Here is a 15,111-nt window from a genome sequence, read left to right on the forward strand (position 1 = left end):
GAGGCCCTTGTGCCGTGCCAGCTCCGAGCAGGGGCAAGGGGATGTGTTGTGTTTGGGCAGAGATTCAGCCATCCCCTGACTTTTTAATAAGGGGCTGTGCTGTAGATAGGAAATGTAATGGTTTTGGAATTTTCTTAGTTTAGCTAGGTTCAACTTAAACCGTTGTTGGGTTTTTTTTTCCTGAAAAGATTAACTTTTAAAAATTTAGGAAATTGAGGGAGTGACTTCAAAGGAATGTAGAATCTAGATAGCTTAGGTAATAGAGGATAGTTTAGCTTAGAATATAGTTTTGTTAATTTAGGTAAGTTCTGAGCTATCTTTTAAGTAGAAAAGAATGAATTGTCATAATCAGAATTTAGCTGTGAGAGGAGAAGCTGTGATGCAGCAGAAGTGCACTTTGCAGGTGCTACAAGCTGTCAGCCTGATCAGGCCAGCTGCATGGCAGAATGATAAAGATGCAGAAGTAGTGAGGGGACACTTTGTTTCAGCCAGAGTGGCAATAAAACTCTGACAGAGGCAGAGCGTTGGAAGACTCCCTTCCTTGCCATGCTCTAGCTAAGCTGGACAGTCCCTTGCAGAGGCCCAGAGATCACGCTGAGGTAAGCAGCTTTGCTTACCGCAAGTGGGGAAAGCAAGTGCAGGAAAACTGGCGTGCAGACGCCTGCGCCTGAGGAGGCCCTTGTGCCCTGCCAGCTCAGGGGAGGGAAATGGGGATGGATCGTGCATAGGCAGAGCTTCAGCCATCCCCTGAGTTTTACGAGGAGCTCTGCTGTAGATAGGAAATGTAATGTTTTGAGGTTTTCTGAGCTTAGCTGTCTTTAGTTAGGACTAGAGACCATAGAAGGCTTCATTCATAAGGCATTGTTTAGAAAAGAGTAGAGTAGTGTTGATGTAGGGAAGCTCAGAATTATCCCTTAAGGAGAAATGAATGAATTGTCATCAGAAGAATTGAGCTATCCAAGAAGAATGTGGGATTGAGCAGATCTGGAGCAGGCATGTCCCACGAGTTGTCTGCCTGAACTGGCCACCTGGAGGACAGATTGAGGAAGATGAAGATGGTGAAGTAACCAGGAGATGCTCTGTTCCAGCTCTTGCTTTCAGCACGACTGGCAATAAAACCTCTAAACCCCCCAGAGCCCTGGAGTGTTCCCTTGCGTGTCACGCTGTGCCTAAGCTGGTCAGTGCCTTCCAAGCTGTGCGCTGAGGATGGGCTCTCCCGTTCACGGCTTTGCGCTGCTTCCGAGCGGCCCAAGGCTCTCCCCCTTGCCAGAGTGGCCCTGGCCTGCCCCACACACCTTCCCCGACAGCTGCCCCACACCGCCCCACCTGCTTGGCAGAGATGTTTCCCCCCATGCCCTTGTGTCCCTCCGTGCCAGCTGCCCCTCACGCTGGGTCAGGATGAGAGACCTGGCCTGGCTGTCCCCCGTTTCCTGGCGGTCACTTGGTGCTGAGGAGTAAAGGAGGGTCGAAAGGGCACGTCTTCCTTACGCTTCCCTCTCTTGAACCTCTGGGGCACCAAAGCGCCCTGCTCAAGGGGGCCTGAGGGCCTGCACTGGGCTTTCCATGCTACCGTGTCATTCCTCCTTCTCCAAAGCCCTACAATTCACTGGTTGATGTGAGCGGACTTGGAAATGGGGAAAATGAGATGCTTTCCAATGGAGGCAATCCTGCTGGGTAACTACTGCAGTGTTTCAGCAAGAGAATTTGAAGATAGTGCTGGGCCTTGCATCAATTGCATTGATATTGAAACGCCACGCTCAGCTTCTGAAGTGTGAGGAGCCCAGGGTAAAGCTCCTTGAAAGACTGGACTGTGCTGTCCACCAGCAGAGGACTTGTGGGTGCTGAGTCACCAGGAAAGCAAGTCTGGGATCCTTGTTCTACAGGTGAACCGAGTTGATTTCCAGAGGAGTTGCGTGCACTTTTCCTCCCTCTCACGCCGTAATTTCTTCCTGCTTTCAAGCTGGCTCTTGGGTCTAGCTGAAGATTTTAACAGAGAGGGGAATGACTACAACTCATTTTCATTGGGATGTGGCTGTGCAAGTGTCTGCCAGGAATCTTACAGGGAGCATGGAGCCTGAGCAAACATCTGTGAGACTGCGGCTTTGGCCTGTTCCAAAGGGCCCTTCCTTGGGCTCGACATCTGCAGGGCGTTGCAGAGCAGTGGGCTGCAGGCTGCTGCCAGAGCTCCAACACAACACAACTGTGGCAACCCAGGAACCACTGCAAAGCTCCTGTGGTTGTTCTGAGGCTTTCAGTGGCCAGAGAAAGAGCAAGCAGGACAAGAGGAGCTTTGTGTCAAGAGCTAAGGCAGCATCCCCCTGCCACAAAAGGTAGGTGTCCTTAGTTGTAAGATAAGCTTGTATCCTATTTGCCATCTGTCGAAGGTTGTACAGGTTTGTTATCTCTCCCAAAGACAATGGTTTACCCGGTAGAGGTAATGGTTTGTTTATGCACCATTGACTGACTCACTGCAGGGCTGGTAAATGTAACACCATCCCATTGTGAGAGGTTCCACCCAGAGGGGGAAGCCAAGCACTCTTTTATGGTATAAAGGGGTAGCTTTTGGGGGAGACGAGGCAGCTCTCTCTTTACGGGACTCCCAGAGAAGTAGCTCGCTCTCTCTTTGGGGGATTGCGAGAGAAGCAGCTCTTTCGGCGGCCCTCGCAGAGAAGCAGCTGGAGCGAGGTGAGGCGGCGGCGGCGGAGGTCGGAGGCAGCCCCGGCGCAGAGGAAGACCGGCCCCACTGCCACCAGATCTTCAGAGGAAAACTATACCCTTCTAAAGATCACCACTGCAGCTGCAATTCATCAGTCACTGCAAGAGGAGCAATTATCCCAGCAGGACTGCTACTAACACCCCGAATCCTCAGGTTGTGGACTTTTTCACTAGTTTTGTTTCTGCCGATTGCATTTGCCTTTTTAAATTGTTATCTAGTTTTCTCCTAGTAAAGAATTGTTACTCCCATTCCCATATCTTTGCCTGAGAGCCTTTTAATTTAAAAGTCCTAGTAATTCGGACGGAGGGGGTTTACCTTCTCCATTGCACAGGAGGCTTTAGCCCTCCTTTGCAGACTCCTGTCTTGTCAAACCAAGACAGATTTTGGTGCCCAATGTGGGGCCCGAGGGCATGGAGAGGGAAAAAGGATTAACAGTTCTTAAGTAATTTGGTTTTGTTTTTTGTTGTTGTTGTGTGTAGAAACATCTTAAGCATCACCATGTGGTCTAGTTTACCTTGGTTTGGGTGTCATGTGATCGTAGCTATACTTTTCCCATTTGCAGAGCCTTATCTAAAAATGGGTCCTATAACTAAGGCTACGGTGTCTGTTATCAAGTTTGGCTTCTGGGTTAATTGGGTGAGGAATTCATGGATCTTTAATTTCCTCTGGAAGGCAGGTACATGGATTCATAGCTATCACACGTTAACTGTATGTTTTTGGGGTTACTTTAATAACGGTACCTACTGCGAGGAAATAGCACCTTGGCAAACTTTCTCCCAACCTTTTAACCATCTTTTTGGGTCTGCTCCACCAGTTCTCAAAGGGTTAAGATCCTTTCTAAGTGCTAATGATACCATACAATGGGTGGTGTTGCTGATAGTCCTGTTATATTTAGCACTCAGAGATAAGGGAAGATTAACCTGGATAACTACCCTCACACCTACACCAGAGACTCGAGATGCTGCTGCTCCAGAGCCTGACCCTGCCCCACAGCCCACCTCAGAAATGAACCGCCCAGATTGGGTGAGGGTTCTGGTTAAGGAGATACGAGAGATGCTGAAGGAGTGCATTTCCCCAGCTGGTGAGAAACCGGCCCTTTGCCTTGAGGAGGGACAGTCTAATAGTACAGCTGTGGAACCCACAGATGTTACAACTGTCCAGGTTCCAGCTGAACCACAAAGGCAGTCACGGTCAGCAGCAGTTGCCCCGGTAGAAACAAGGAAGTCTAAGGTGAAAGCAGAGCACCCTGCAGATAGGGACAGGAATGGAGGAACCTCACAACCCACAGGGGAGCCAGAGATTGCTGTCATCACCGAGTCCCTAACGTACGAAAGTCTTCGTAATCTGCATAAAGACATTGTGCGACGAGGGCGTGAGGCTTATGCTACCTGGCTACTCCGGGTTTGGGATCTTATGGGTACAGGCGTGCAGCTGGATGGTGCTGAGGCAAGGAACTTGGGACCCTTGACCCAGGACTCGGGTATAAATCAGGTTTTTGTAAGGGAACCAGGGTCCCTTTCTCTCTGGGAGCGGCTCTTAATGAGTGTCAGGGAGAGGTTTGTCCACAGAGAGAGAATGCAAGAGTACCATCATAGAATGCGTTGGAAGACCCTCGAGGAAGGGATCCAACAGCTGAGGGAAGTGGCAGTATTGGAGGTACTCTTTGGGAGGGATGGATGACACAATAATGACCCCGACAAGGTCAGGTGTACGGGACAAATGCTGTGGAGTCTGGCAAATCTGGGGCCATCTCAATACACCACCTTCATTGCAACGATCAATGCTGACGCTCACCGGGAGACAGTGGGTTCTGTTGCCAACAAACTTAGGAATTATGAGAGTATGATTAATGGCCCAATGCAGGCTCATATCTCAGCCGTGATTAAGGTGTTTAAAGAGGAGATGAGGGAGGAGATAAGGAAGGTTAATACAGCACCCGTGAGAGTCACAGGCCCCAGAATCAGCGCCCAACAATCCCCAGCTAGAGAGAGAGGGTACACCCCAAGGGCTAATCTGTGGTTCTTCCTGCGTGACCATGGGGAAGACATGGGGAGGTGGGATGGGAAACCCACTTCTGTCCTGGCAGCACGGGTCCGTCAACTCAAGGAGGGAAACGCTAACCGGGGGAGTTCCACCAAAGTGAAGGTAGCCTCAACCTCCCGTGACCAAGCTTGTGGGTACGATCTGTCAGACCCCCTTGAAGGGACCTCTAGTATGTATGCCCAGGAAAGGAATGATAACCAGTGTTAGAGGGGCCCTGTCTCTAGCCAGGGAGAGGCACGGGAAAACTGGATCTTCTGGACAGTGTGGATCCGATGGCCTGGCACATCAGAGCCACAAAAATATGATGCTTTAGTTGATACTGGTGCACAGTGTACTCTGATACCATCGGGACATGTGGGGGCAGAGCCTGTCTCCATTGCTGGTGTGACAGGGGGATCACAACAATTGACTCTGGTGGAAGCCGAAGTGAGCCTGACTGGGAAGGAGTGGAAGAAACATCCTATAGTGACTGGCCCAGATGCTCTGTGTATCCTAGGCATAGACTTCCTCCGGAACGGATATTACAAAGACCCAAAGGGACTCAGGTGGGCTTTTGGAATAGCCGCTGTAGAGGCAGAAGACATTAAGCAATTGAACACCTTGCCTGGACTGTCAGAAAACCCCTCTGCAGTAGGACTCCTAAGGGTGGAAGAACAACGCGTGCCAATTGCGACCTCGACAGTGCACCGCCGGCAGTATTGGACGGATCGAGATGCCGTGATCCCCATCCACAAAATTATTCGGGAGCTGGAGAGCCAAGGGGTGGTCAGCAAAACCCACTCACCCTTCAACAGCCCCATCTGGCCTGTGCGCAAATCTGACAAAGAATGGAGATTGACTGTGGACTATCGTGGCTTAAATGAAGTGACTCCACCACTGAGCGCTGCTGTGCCGGACATGCTGGAACTCCAGTACGAGCTGGAGTCCAAGGCAGCAAAGTGGTATGCCACCATTGATATTGGTAATGCGTTTTTCTCCATTCCTCTGGCAGCAGAATGCAGGCCTCAGTTCGCTTTCACCTAGAGGGGCGTGCAGTACACCTGGAACCGACTGCCCCAGGGGTGGAAACACAGCCCCACCATCTGCCATGGGCTGATCCAGACTGCACTAGAAAAGGGTGAGGCTCCAGAACACCTGCAATACATTGATGACATCATTGTGTGGGGGAGCACAGCGGCAGAAGTGTTTGAGAAAGGTGAGAGGATCATCCAGATACTACTAGAAGCTGGCTTTGCCATCAAGAAGAGCAAAGTCAAGGGACCTGCCCGAGAGATCCAGTTCCTGGGAGTGAAATGGCAGGACGGACGGCACCAGATTCCCACTGAGGTCATCAACAAGATCACAGCTATGTCTCCACCCACCAGCAAAAAGGAAACACAAGCTTTCCTAGGTGCCATAGGTTTCTGGAGAATGCACATTCCCGAGTATAGCCAGATTGTGAGCCCTCTTTATCTGGTTACCCGAAAGAAGAATGATTTCCACTGGGGCCCTGAGCAGCAACAAGCCTTCACCCAGATCAAGCAGGAGATCGCTCATGCTGTAGCCCTTGGCCCAGTCAGGACGGGACCAGATGTCAAGGATGTGCTCTACTCTGCAGCCGGGAACCATGGGTTGTCCTGGAGCCTTTGGCAGAAAGTGCCTGGGGAGACTTGAGGCCGACCACTGTGATTCTGGAGCCGAAGTTACAGAGGGTCTGAAGCCAACTACACTCCCACAGAGAAGGAAATCTTGGCTGCCTTTGAAGGAGTTCAAGCTGCCTCGGAGGTAATTGGCACAGAAACACAACTCCTCCTGGCACCCCGACTACCGGTGCTGGGGTGGATGTTCAGAGGAAAGGTTCCTACTACCCACCATGCCACTGACGCCACATGGAGCAAATGGATTGCCCTCATCACTCAACGCACCCGTATTGGAAACCTGAATCGCCCTGGGATTTTGGAGATAATTACGAACTGGCCAGAAGGTGAAAACTTTGGTCTTACTGATGATGAGGAGCAGGTACAAGTGACAAGGGCTGAAGAAACTCCACCATACAACCAACTACCAGCAGAGGAGACCTGCTACGCTCTTTTCACTGACGGTTCCTGTCGCATTGTAGGGATGAACCAGAAGTGGAAAGCAGCCGTATGGAGCCCCACACGCCAAGTTGCACAAGCTACCGAAGGAGAAGGTGGATCGAGCCAACTCGCAGAACTCAAGGCCATTCAGCTGGCTCTGGACATTGCTGAAAGGGAGAAGTGTCCAAAGCTCTACCTTTATACTGATTCATGGATGGTAGCCAATGCTCTGTGGGGCTGGCTGGGAAGGTGGAGGAAGGCCAACTGGCAACGTAGAGGAAAGCCCATCTGGGCTGCTGATATATGGAAAGACATTGCCTCTCGGGTGGAAAAGCTAACGGTGAAAGTCCATCATGTAGATGCCCATGTCCCCAAAAGTCGGGCTAATGAGGAGCACCGAAACAACGAGCAGGTAGATCAGGCAGCAAAAATAGAGGTGTCAAAGATAGACTTAGATTGGCACCATAAGGGGGAGTTGTTCCTGGCTCGATGGGCTCATGATGCCTCAGGTCATCAGGGCAGAGATGCCACCTACAAGTGGGCACGAGACCGAGGGGTGGATCTAACCATGGACAGTGTTTCCCAGGTTATCCATGACTGTGAGACGTGTGCTGCCATCAAACAGGCCAAGAGAGTGAAGCCCCTATGGTATGGTGGGCAGTGGTCCAAGTACAAGTATGGGGAGGCCTGGCAGATTGACTATATCACACTGCCCCAGACACGCCAAGGCAAGCGCTACGTGCTGACCATGGTGGAAGCCACCACTGGATGGCTGGAGACTTTCCCTGTACCTCATGCCACTGCCCGGAACACCATCTTAGGCTTGGAAAAGCAAGTCCTGTGGAGACACGGCACCCCTGAGAGAATTGAGTTAGACAATGGCACCCATTTCAAGAACAGCCTTATCAACACCTGGGCCAGAGAACATGGTATCGAATGGATATATCATATTCCCTATCATGCTCCAGCTGCCGGCAAAGTTGAACGGTGCAACGGACTCCTTAAGACTACCCTAAAGGCACTTGGTGGGGGAACATTTAGAAACTGGGAAATTAACCTGGCAAAAGCAACCTGGATGGTCAACACCCAAGGGTCTGTCAATCGAGCTGGCCCTGCCCAGTCAGAACCCTTACATGCAGTAGATGGAGATAAGGTCCCTGTAGTACATATGAAAGGTATTTTAGGGAAAACTGTTTGGATTAATCCCACCTCAGGCAAAGACCAACCCATTCGTGGGATTGTCTTTGCTCAAGGACCTGGTTACACTTGGTGGGTAATGCAGAAAGATGGGGAGACCTGCTGTGTACCACAGGGAAACTTGGTCTTAAGAGAGAACTGGGTGTAAGATTTCATGGTGTGCAGATGGAAATAGAATAAGGGGTGGATAATGTCCTGGGTTGTAAGATAAGCTTGTATTCCATTTGCCATCTGTTGAAAGTTGGGCAAGTTTGTTATCTTTTCCAAGAACCGGTTTTGCTCCTAAGAGGTAATGGTTTGCTAATGGGCCATCGACTGATTCAATGCAGGGCTGGTAACGTAACACCATCCTATTGTGAGATGTTCCACCCAGAGGGGGAAGCCAAGCACTCTTTTATTGGATATAAGGGGCTACCTTTTTGGGGACAGGGCAGCCCTTTACTTTGGGGGATTGCCAGGGAAGCAGCTCTCTTCGGCGGCCCTCGCAGCGAAGCAGCCGGAGCGCGCTGAGGCGGCGGCGGCGGAGCTCGGAGGCAGCCCCGGCACAGAGGAAGACCGGCCCCAGATCTTCAGAGGAAAACTATACCCTTCTAAAGATCACCACTGCAGCTGCAATTCATCAACCACTGCAAGGGGAGCAATCATCCCAGCAGGACTGCCACTGGCACCCCGAATCCTCAGGTTGTGGACTTTTTTTCACTGGTTTTGTTTGTACCGATTGTATTTGCCTTTTTAAATTGTTGTCTAGTTTTTCTCCTAGTAAAGAATTGTTACTCCCATTCCCATATCTTTGCCTGAGAGCCTTTTAATTTAAAACTCCTAGTAATCCGGAGGGAGGGGGTTTACCTTCTCCATTGCACAGGAGGCTTTAGCCCTCCTTCACAGACTCCTGTCTTGTCGAACCAAGACAGCCTGGCTACAGTGAAAGAGATAGAAAGACATTGGAGGTGACTCTTTTTCAGTAAGTTCAGTCAGGACAACAACCATTTCAAAAAAGCCCTCTGGGAAATGAAGGTCTGTTTTCGCTGTGAGGTAAAAATGATGACTGCTATTTTTGCCTTGTAACCTGAAATGTTGGACCATCCTTACAGAAAAACAGCTCCAGCTCCAAATGTCACCAGCACCAGCCAGTCACTGTCTCTGGGACCTTCTGAAAGAAATACTCCACCTAGAACTGCTCAGGTATTTTGTGAAGTTTTAAGCATTCTCTACCATATATGATGTTTTCTCCCGCTTGCTCTTGGTGTCCAAGCAGTAGTGCTGTCTCTATAGTATATAAACTTGGAAGTGTATACTTCTACTGGGATTCCTGTATACTTTTCCTGATGGTTACAATGTCAAAGCCTGCAACAAGCTGCACACACATGACTTGTTTGTCACAAGTGGGTAGGAAACTCTGCTAAGGACAAGATGTGGACATATTTTTTGGTACCTAGCTGTGTCTGTTCAGGGTTCTTGATGATATGGCAGCTCTAGTACCTAAATCATGCACAGTAATGCCAGTGCTACTGTTTGAAGGGAAATCTTATTGAAGTCTAGCATAAGGACAAATTCCAGTACTGAGGCATTTGTAGGAAACTTGTTTTTCTGTCCTAAGCAGCATTTAGGCTCCCATTTTGGTTCAGGCTATCCCATGTGTGAGGAGGGGACTCTGAATCATCAGGGAATACCTTGGACTTGTCAGGCTTAAAATCAATACAAGAGGGCAAGGAAAAAGTTCAGAAAGAATCTTGGAAAACACTGCATGAAAGGTATATTTTCTATACCTTAAAGAATTGTCTTTAAACAGCTCTGGTTTTCCCTAGCTCTTTTCCCAGCCAGAGCAGGAAATGCTGCAGGGCCCAGCATCCTCTTATGTCCTACCTCCATGCCTACAGATTTTCTGTCAGCAGGCGGGCACAGAGCTGTGTCTGGCAATGCTGCTCTGAGCTGCTGCTGTGCACAGGTGGGAGCAGCGTGTGCTTGGTAGGGAAGAGGCTGTGATCCAGGGTTTCCTCTGGAGAACAGCAGGAATGAGACCTGCAGTCAGACTGGGGCTTCTCTCTGTTGTTATCATCTCTGCACTGAACACGCTGTGATCAGCACGGTACTGGCGGTTTCTTGGGGTTGCTTTGTGAATTATGTGGGTGTGTGACAGCAGGAGTTGAGTGTGTTCCTGGGGTGTCTAAGCAGAAATAGGGAACGAGATTGATAGAGGTGCTGAAGGGAATGTCTCTCTCCCAAAGCCATTTAGCTACAGAGTTGGAGGATGACTTGCTGAATACTCAGGTGAGAAAGTAGGAATGAAATAGAGAACATATTTAGCTGCAGCACCTCCTTGTATGACAGGCCATTTTAGGTAAGAAAGGTGTGTGTTCAACCATGGCCAGGTCAGAAATGCTGCTTTTTCAGAGCAAAACTAATTGGGATCATCTTTGCAGAAACGGCCTCTGGCTTCTGCCTTTATCAATCCTGTGAGGACCAAGAAGCAGAGGATTGGCCAAGAGCCCTGTGATATCGAGCCAGCAGCTGGTGGCCGCTGTCCTTCTTCCTTGGACCTGCCTTCCACATCCTGCTCAACTTTGAACCTCCCTCCAAGTGTCAGCTCCATTTCCACCTCCACGCATGAGCTACAAGAGAAAGATAAATTTCGGACTCCATCTGGAATCCCAGTGCCTGTCAGGGTGCAGGGGAAGATTTCTAGCTCCAAAGGTGAGAAAACAGAGTTAGACAGGGTGGAAAAATCCCATCCTTTGATTTTGATAAAATGCTTGCCATGAGCAAAGCCAAAGAGATGAGCAGAGAGTGCAGGAGCCAAGAACAAAAGGAGCCACATGATCCCAGCATGAAGGGTATTAAACTGATGGACCACTTTTAGATATGCTTCCATTACATTTTTTACTGGATATCTGTATGGTTTTTTAGTCATATTTAGCCTCCCATCTACCAGCACTTCCAAGTCCTCCCCACCTTCATCTCCAAGCCTCTCTTGGTGTCAGGGAAAGTCCCAAACCCAAAGATGCAGCACTTTGCACTCGGCTTTGTTGAATCTGATGAGGTTCCAAAGGCCCCACTTCCTGGTCCTTCCAGATGGCATCCCATGCCTCTGGTTTTGGCAAACTTGCTGAGGGTGCACTTAATCCCACTGTCCATGTCATTCTAGACATAGCTCAATGCTTGAGCTTACGAACAGGGGAAATCACATAAAAGCTTCATGCATAAAAAATTTTTCATAAAAACTTCCCATTCAGTATCACTCCTTTACCAGCTTTTAATGACTGTTTCTGTTTAATGCTTCACTGTTTAGATTCTTGGAGGTCTGTAAATACTGAACAGAGGCTCAAAAGTCTTGGTACATCCTTTTGAATCAACTTCCTTTCCTTCTCCAAACCTCCAATTTGAACTATTTGTTTCTGGTTTTCCCTCACTTTAGGAGAAAAAGCAGAGGTCAGAGGAGCTCAACAAAGCAATTCAGGTCCTGTGCCTGAGAAGAGGAGGATGATGACTGTGAGACTTGCAGACATTGACTGGAGCGGTTGCGCTGCTGTTTACGGCCGGCCCTACAGGGACAGGGTGATTCATTTACTTGCTCTGAGGGATTACAAGGAGCCAGAGTTACTTGCTCGGCTGCAGAGAGATGGAGTCAGGCAAAAGGACAAGGATTCCCTTGGAAAAATCCTTCAGGAGGTGAGATCGTGAAACTTGTGCCAGTGCTTCTTCCATCATGCTATTCTACTATTCATAATTTACTACTTCCTCACCGGTTGAAATTAGAGACTTTGCCAATAGTCCTTCAAGTTAAGTTCCACTGGGATTTCTTTCTCATAGGCTTTCATAAAATGCACACCCATTGAAAGATGCAGGAGATCCTTCCTTCCTTCCTTTTTAAATATTTCCCATCTGCATAATATATCAAATAGGAATATTTCCTCTTTAGCTAGGAAAAAGCATTTTGGAACTTAGTCAAAGGACTCAAATTCAACATGGACACACTTTTAGTTGATCCTACAGTGACTTTAAGGAACTGATTCCCTGAAGCTGTGACGTTTGTTGCTGTGTTTGCCCAGGGCAGTGGCAGGGATTTTTCACCCTGAGGACATTCACAATACCATGAGAGCCATGTTTTGCCATCCCAACTGAAGTAGCCCTTTTAGATTTCTGTAGTTTGCACATAGATGTAATGAACATTTGTTTTCTGAAATGTGTGCCTGTAGGTTGCTGACCTGAATGCAAAGGATAATTCCTTCAGTCTGAAGGAGCATCTGTTTCAAACCCTTCAGACTGATTGGCCTGGCTACAGTAAAAACGATAGAGCGAAGTTGAAGTTAATACTTTCTAGGTAAGTTCAGTCTATTGGGGAAGGAAAAGAGCCTTTTTAGAAGAAAGCCCTGGGAAATGAAGCCTAGGTTCTTAGAATATGCTGAGGTAGAGGGACCTGCCAGGATCCTAGCCCTGCACAGAATCACACCAGGTGCCCAAGAGTGCTGTCCAAACACTTCCTGAAGCCTTGCTGCAGTGACCACTGGCCTGGGGAGCCTGCTGCAGTGCTCAAGCACCCTCTGGGACACGCATGTTTTCCTGATATCCTGCCTAAAGCTCCTTCAACTCATCTTCATGCTGTTTCCTTGAGTCCTGGCACTGAAGCTCTGCAAGGAAAGGACTATGACAGTTGATATTTAGGCCTTGTAACTTGAAATATTGGACGATCCTTACAGAAAAACAGCTCCATCTCAGAGCCCCACCAGCAGCAGCCAAGCAACATCTCCAGGGCCTTCGGAGAGAAACGCTCCAGCAAGACCTGCTCAGGTATTTTGTGCATTTTTAATATTCTGTACGCTGTGTAAAGTTTCAGCAGACTTGCTGGTGGTATAAAAGCTGTGATGTGAATGTGCAGGAGCAGGCCTAAGCATGTTTTGCCTCAGACATTCCAAGTGCTGTGACAGAAAGGCTGTGGTGAGAAGAGAGGATCCTGCAGGGGTGGAGCAGCACTGTCCTGAGCCAAATTTCTCCTCTGCCTGAAGACTTGAGCTCAGTCCCCACCTCAACTCATTCCCTGGAGGAGGCCTCAAAAGGCTGGCTCTGCAGGAAAAATCTCCTGTACATAAGAGGCTGTCCCAGGGCCGGGCAGATGGGGCCCTCTTGCCCTCTTGTCCCTCTGTCTCTCTGTCACCCTCATTGCTGACTCCAGCTCTGCACTATCCACGTGGCTGCACCAACACAGGATCTACAGAATGGTGATATTCCCTCAGTCCCTCCTCTGTCTCTGTTTCACTCCTCCCTCACTCTGCCTGGGCACACACGGCTGTCCTGTTCTACTCCATGCTCAGTTCAGAAGTTTGCAGTGGGTGTGGGGAGCTTGTGGCCATGTGCTGTGGCTTGTGAGTCAGCAGCTTTGAGAAGGTCCTTGGGAGGAGCTGAGAGATGATTGAAGGGCACTGAGCAGCACTGAGGGCTTATTGGTAAGCACTTGTGAAACTCTCTTGTGCAAATTTAAGGGTTTTGTCCGCCAACAGCTTTTGAGTCTGCACAGCAGGTAGCCTGCTGGACCTTAGACTACTGTACCTAAAAGCACAAGAGTTTCCTGACATGTGGCTGCTGTCTTTGTTCATCCTGATGAGAATTCACAATCAACCATCACACCCCGTACTCCTGTATTCTAATAGTGAAGCACTAATCTCATTTTTAACACATAAAACTCTAAAACAGCCAGGTGCCTCTTCAGTAAGTCATGTGGGAGTTTGACAGCAAAAGCTGAGTATTTTCCTGGTGTGTACAAGCAGAAATTGGGACCTAGATAAAACTTACAGGACATCCCCTTTGGGGGAGGCTTTGCTGGAGATGCTGAAGGGAGTGGGAGCTACCTCCCAAAGCCTTTTAACAGTAGACCTGGAGAAGGACTTGCTAAGTCCTAAGATGAGAAACTAGGAATGCAATAGAGCAGATATTTTCCTGGAGGTCTTCCATTATTTAACAGGTAATTTTTAAAAAAACCATGTGTTTTCAACCATTGCTAGTTCACAAATCCTGCTTTTTTAGAATGGAGCAAAACCTGATCTGGGTCAGAGAGTAATGAATTGTTTTCTTATTGTTGTAGAAACGGGGTTCTGTCTTGACCAGACCTGTGATGAGCAAGAAGCAGAGGATTGAGCAGTAGCTCAGTTACCTCCAGCCAGCACCTGGTGGCCGCTCTTCTTCCTGGCTGCTGGCTTTGACATCCCATTCTACTTCCTACCTGTCTCCAAATGTCGGCTCCATTTCCCCTGCACCTTTTGGGTTTAAGAAAGACACAAATTTCTGAGTTCTACAATGACAGCAATCATGTGCTGAAGACTACCATGTGAAAAAAGATGTGAAAAGAATTCGGGAGGCTGAAGTAGTAGTGTCCCTTGGATCTCAATGAAGGTATCAGTGTACAGCTTTTCCTAACTCCAGTGTGGATAATGATGGAGTAAAGATTTGATGATTAAGGGAAGCCTCTGCATGAATTAAGGTGCAAGAAAGACTCTATTCCAGAGTCACTAGTACAGACATTATTTAATAGTAAATGTGAACTAGAGGGATAGAAAGCTAAAGGAGGAGATGGGCCAGGCAGGGAGAAAAGCTGAGATGAACACCGAGGTGGGTTAGGCCCGCATAGGCCCTCCCTTCCTGCAGTGCAGTTGAACAGGCTCAGCTGCAGCAGTGGTGCTGCATCCCCTCATTGCATTTGCAGTGCAGGAGGGGAGGGAGAACTGTCTGTGTGTGTGTGTGTGTGTGTGTGTGTGTGTGTGTGTGTGTGTGTGTGTGTTTGTGTGTGTGTGTGTGTGTGTGTGTGGTATAAAACACTGGAAATTGCGCCCAGCTTGTCTCAGAGCAGTGATGTTGGCAAGGGCAGTCAGGCCCCTGCAGCTCTGGGGCTGTGGGGCAGCTGTGGCCTTTGGAGCAGGCAGGGCTCTGGCTCGCACTGGATGCAGCCAGGGATGCTCTGTGGAAGGCTGAGGGCAAGCCTGGCCCTGCAGGGGAGCAGTGCAGTGAGGCCCGTGCTAGGGCTCCTTCTAGCTAATGTCACTGGGCAGAGGCCAGTAGTCCAAGCTACTGCTTCTCAGGAACCTCTCAAAATGTTGAAAGGCAACTGTAGTT

The sequence above is a fragment of the Lonchura striata genome, chromosome Z (genome assembly GCF_046129695.1).
Source record: "Lonchura striata isolate bLonStr1 chromosome Z, bLonStr1.mat, whole genome shotgun sequence".
Taxonomy (NCBI): domain Eukaryota; kingdom Metazoa; phylum Chordata; class Aves; order Passeriformes; family Estrildidae; genus Lonchura; species Lonchura striata.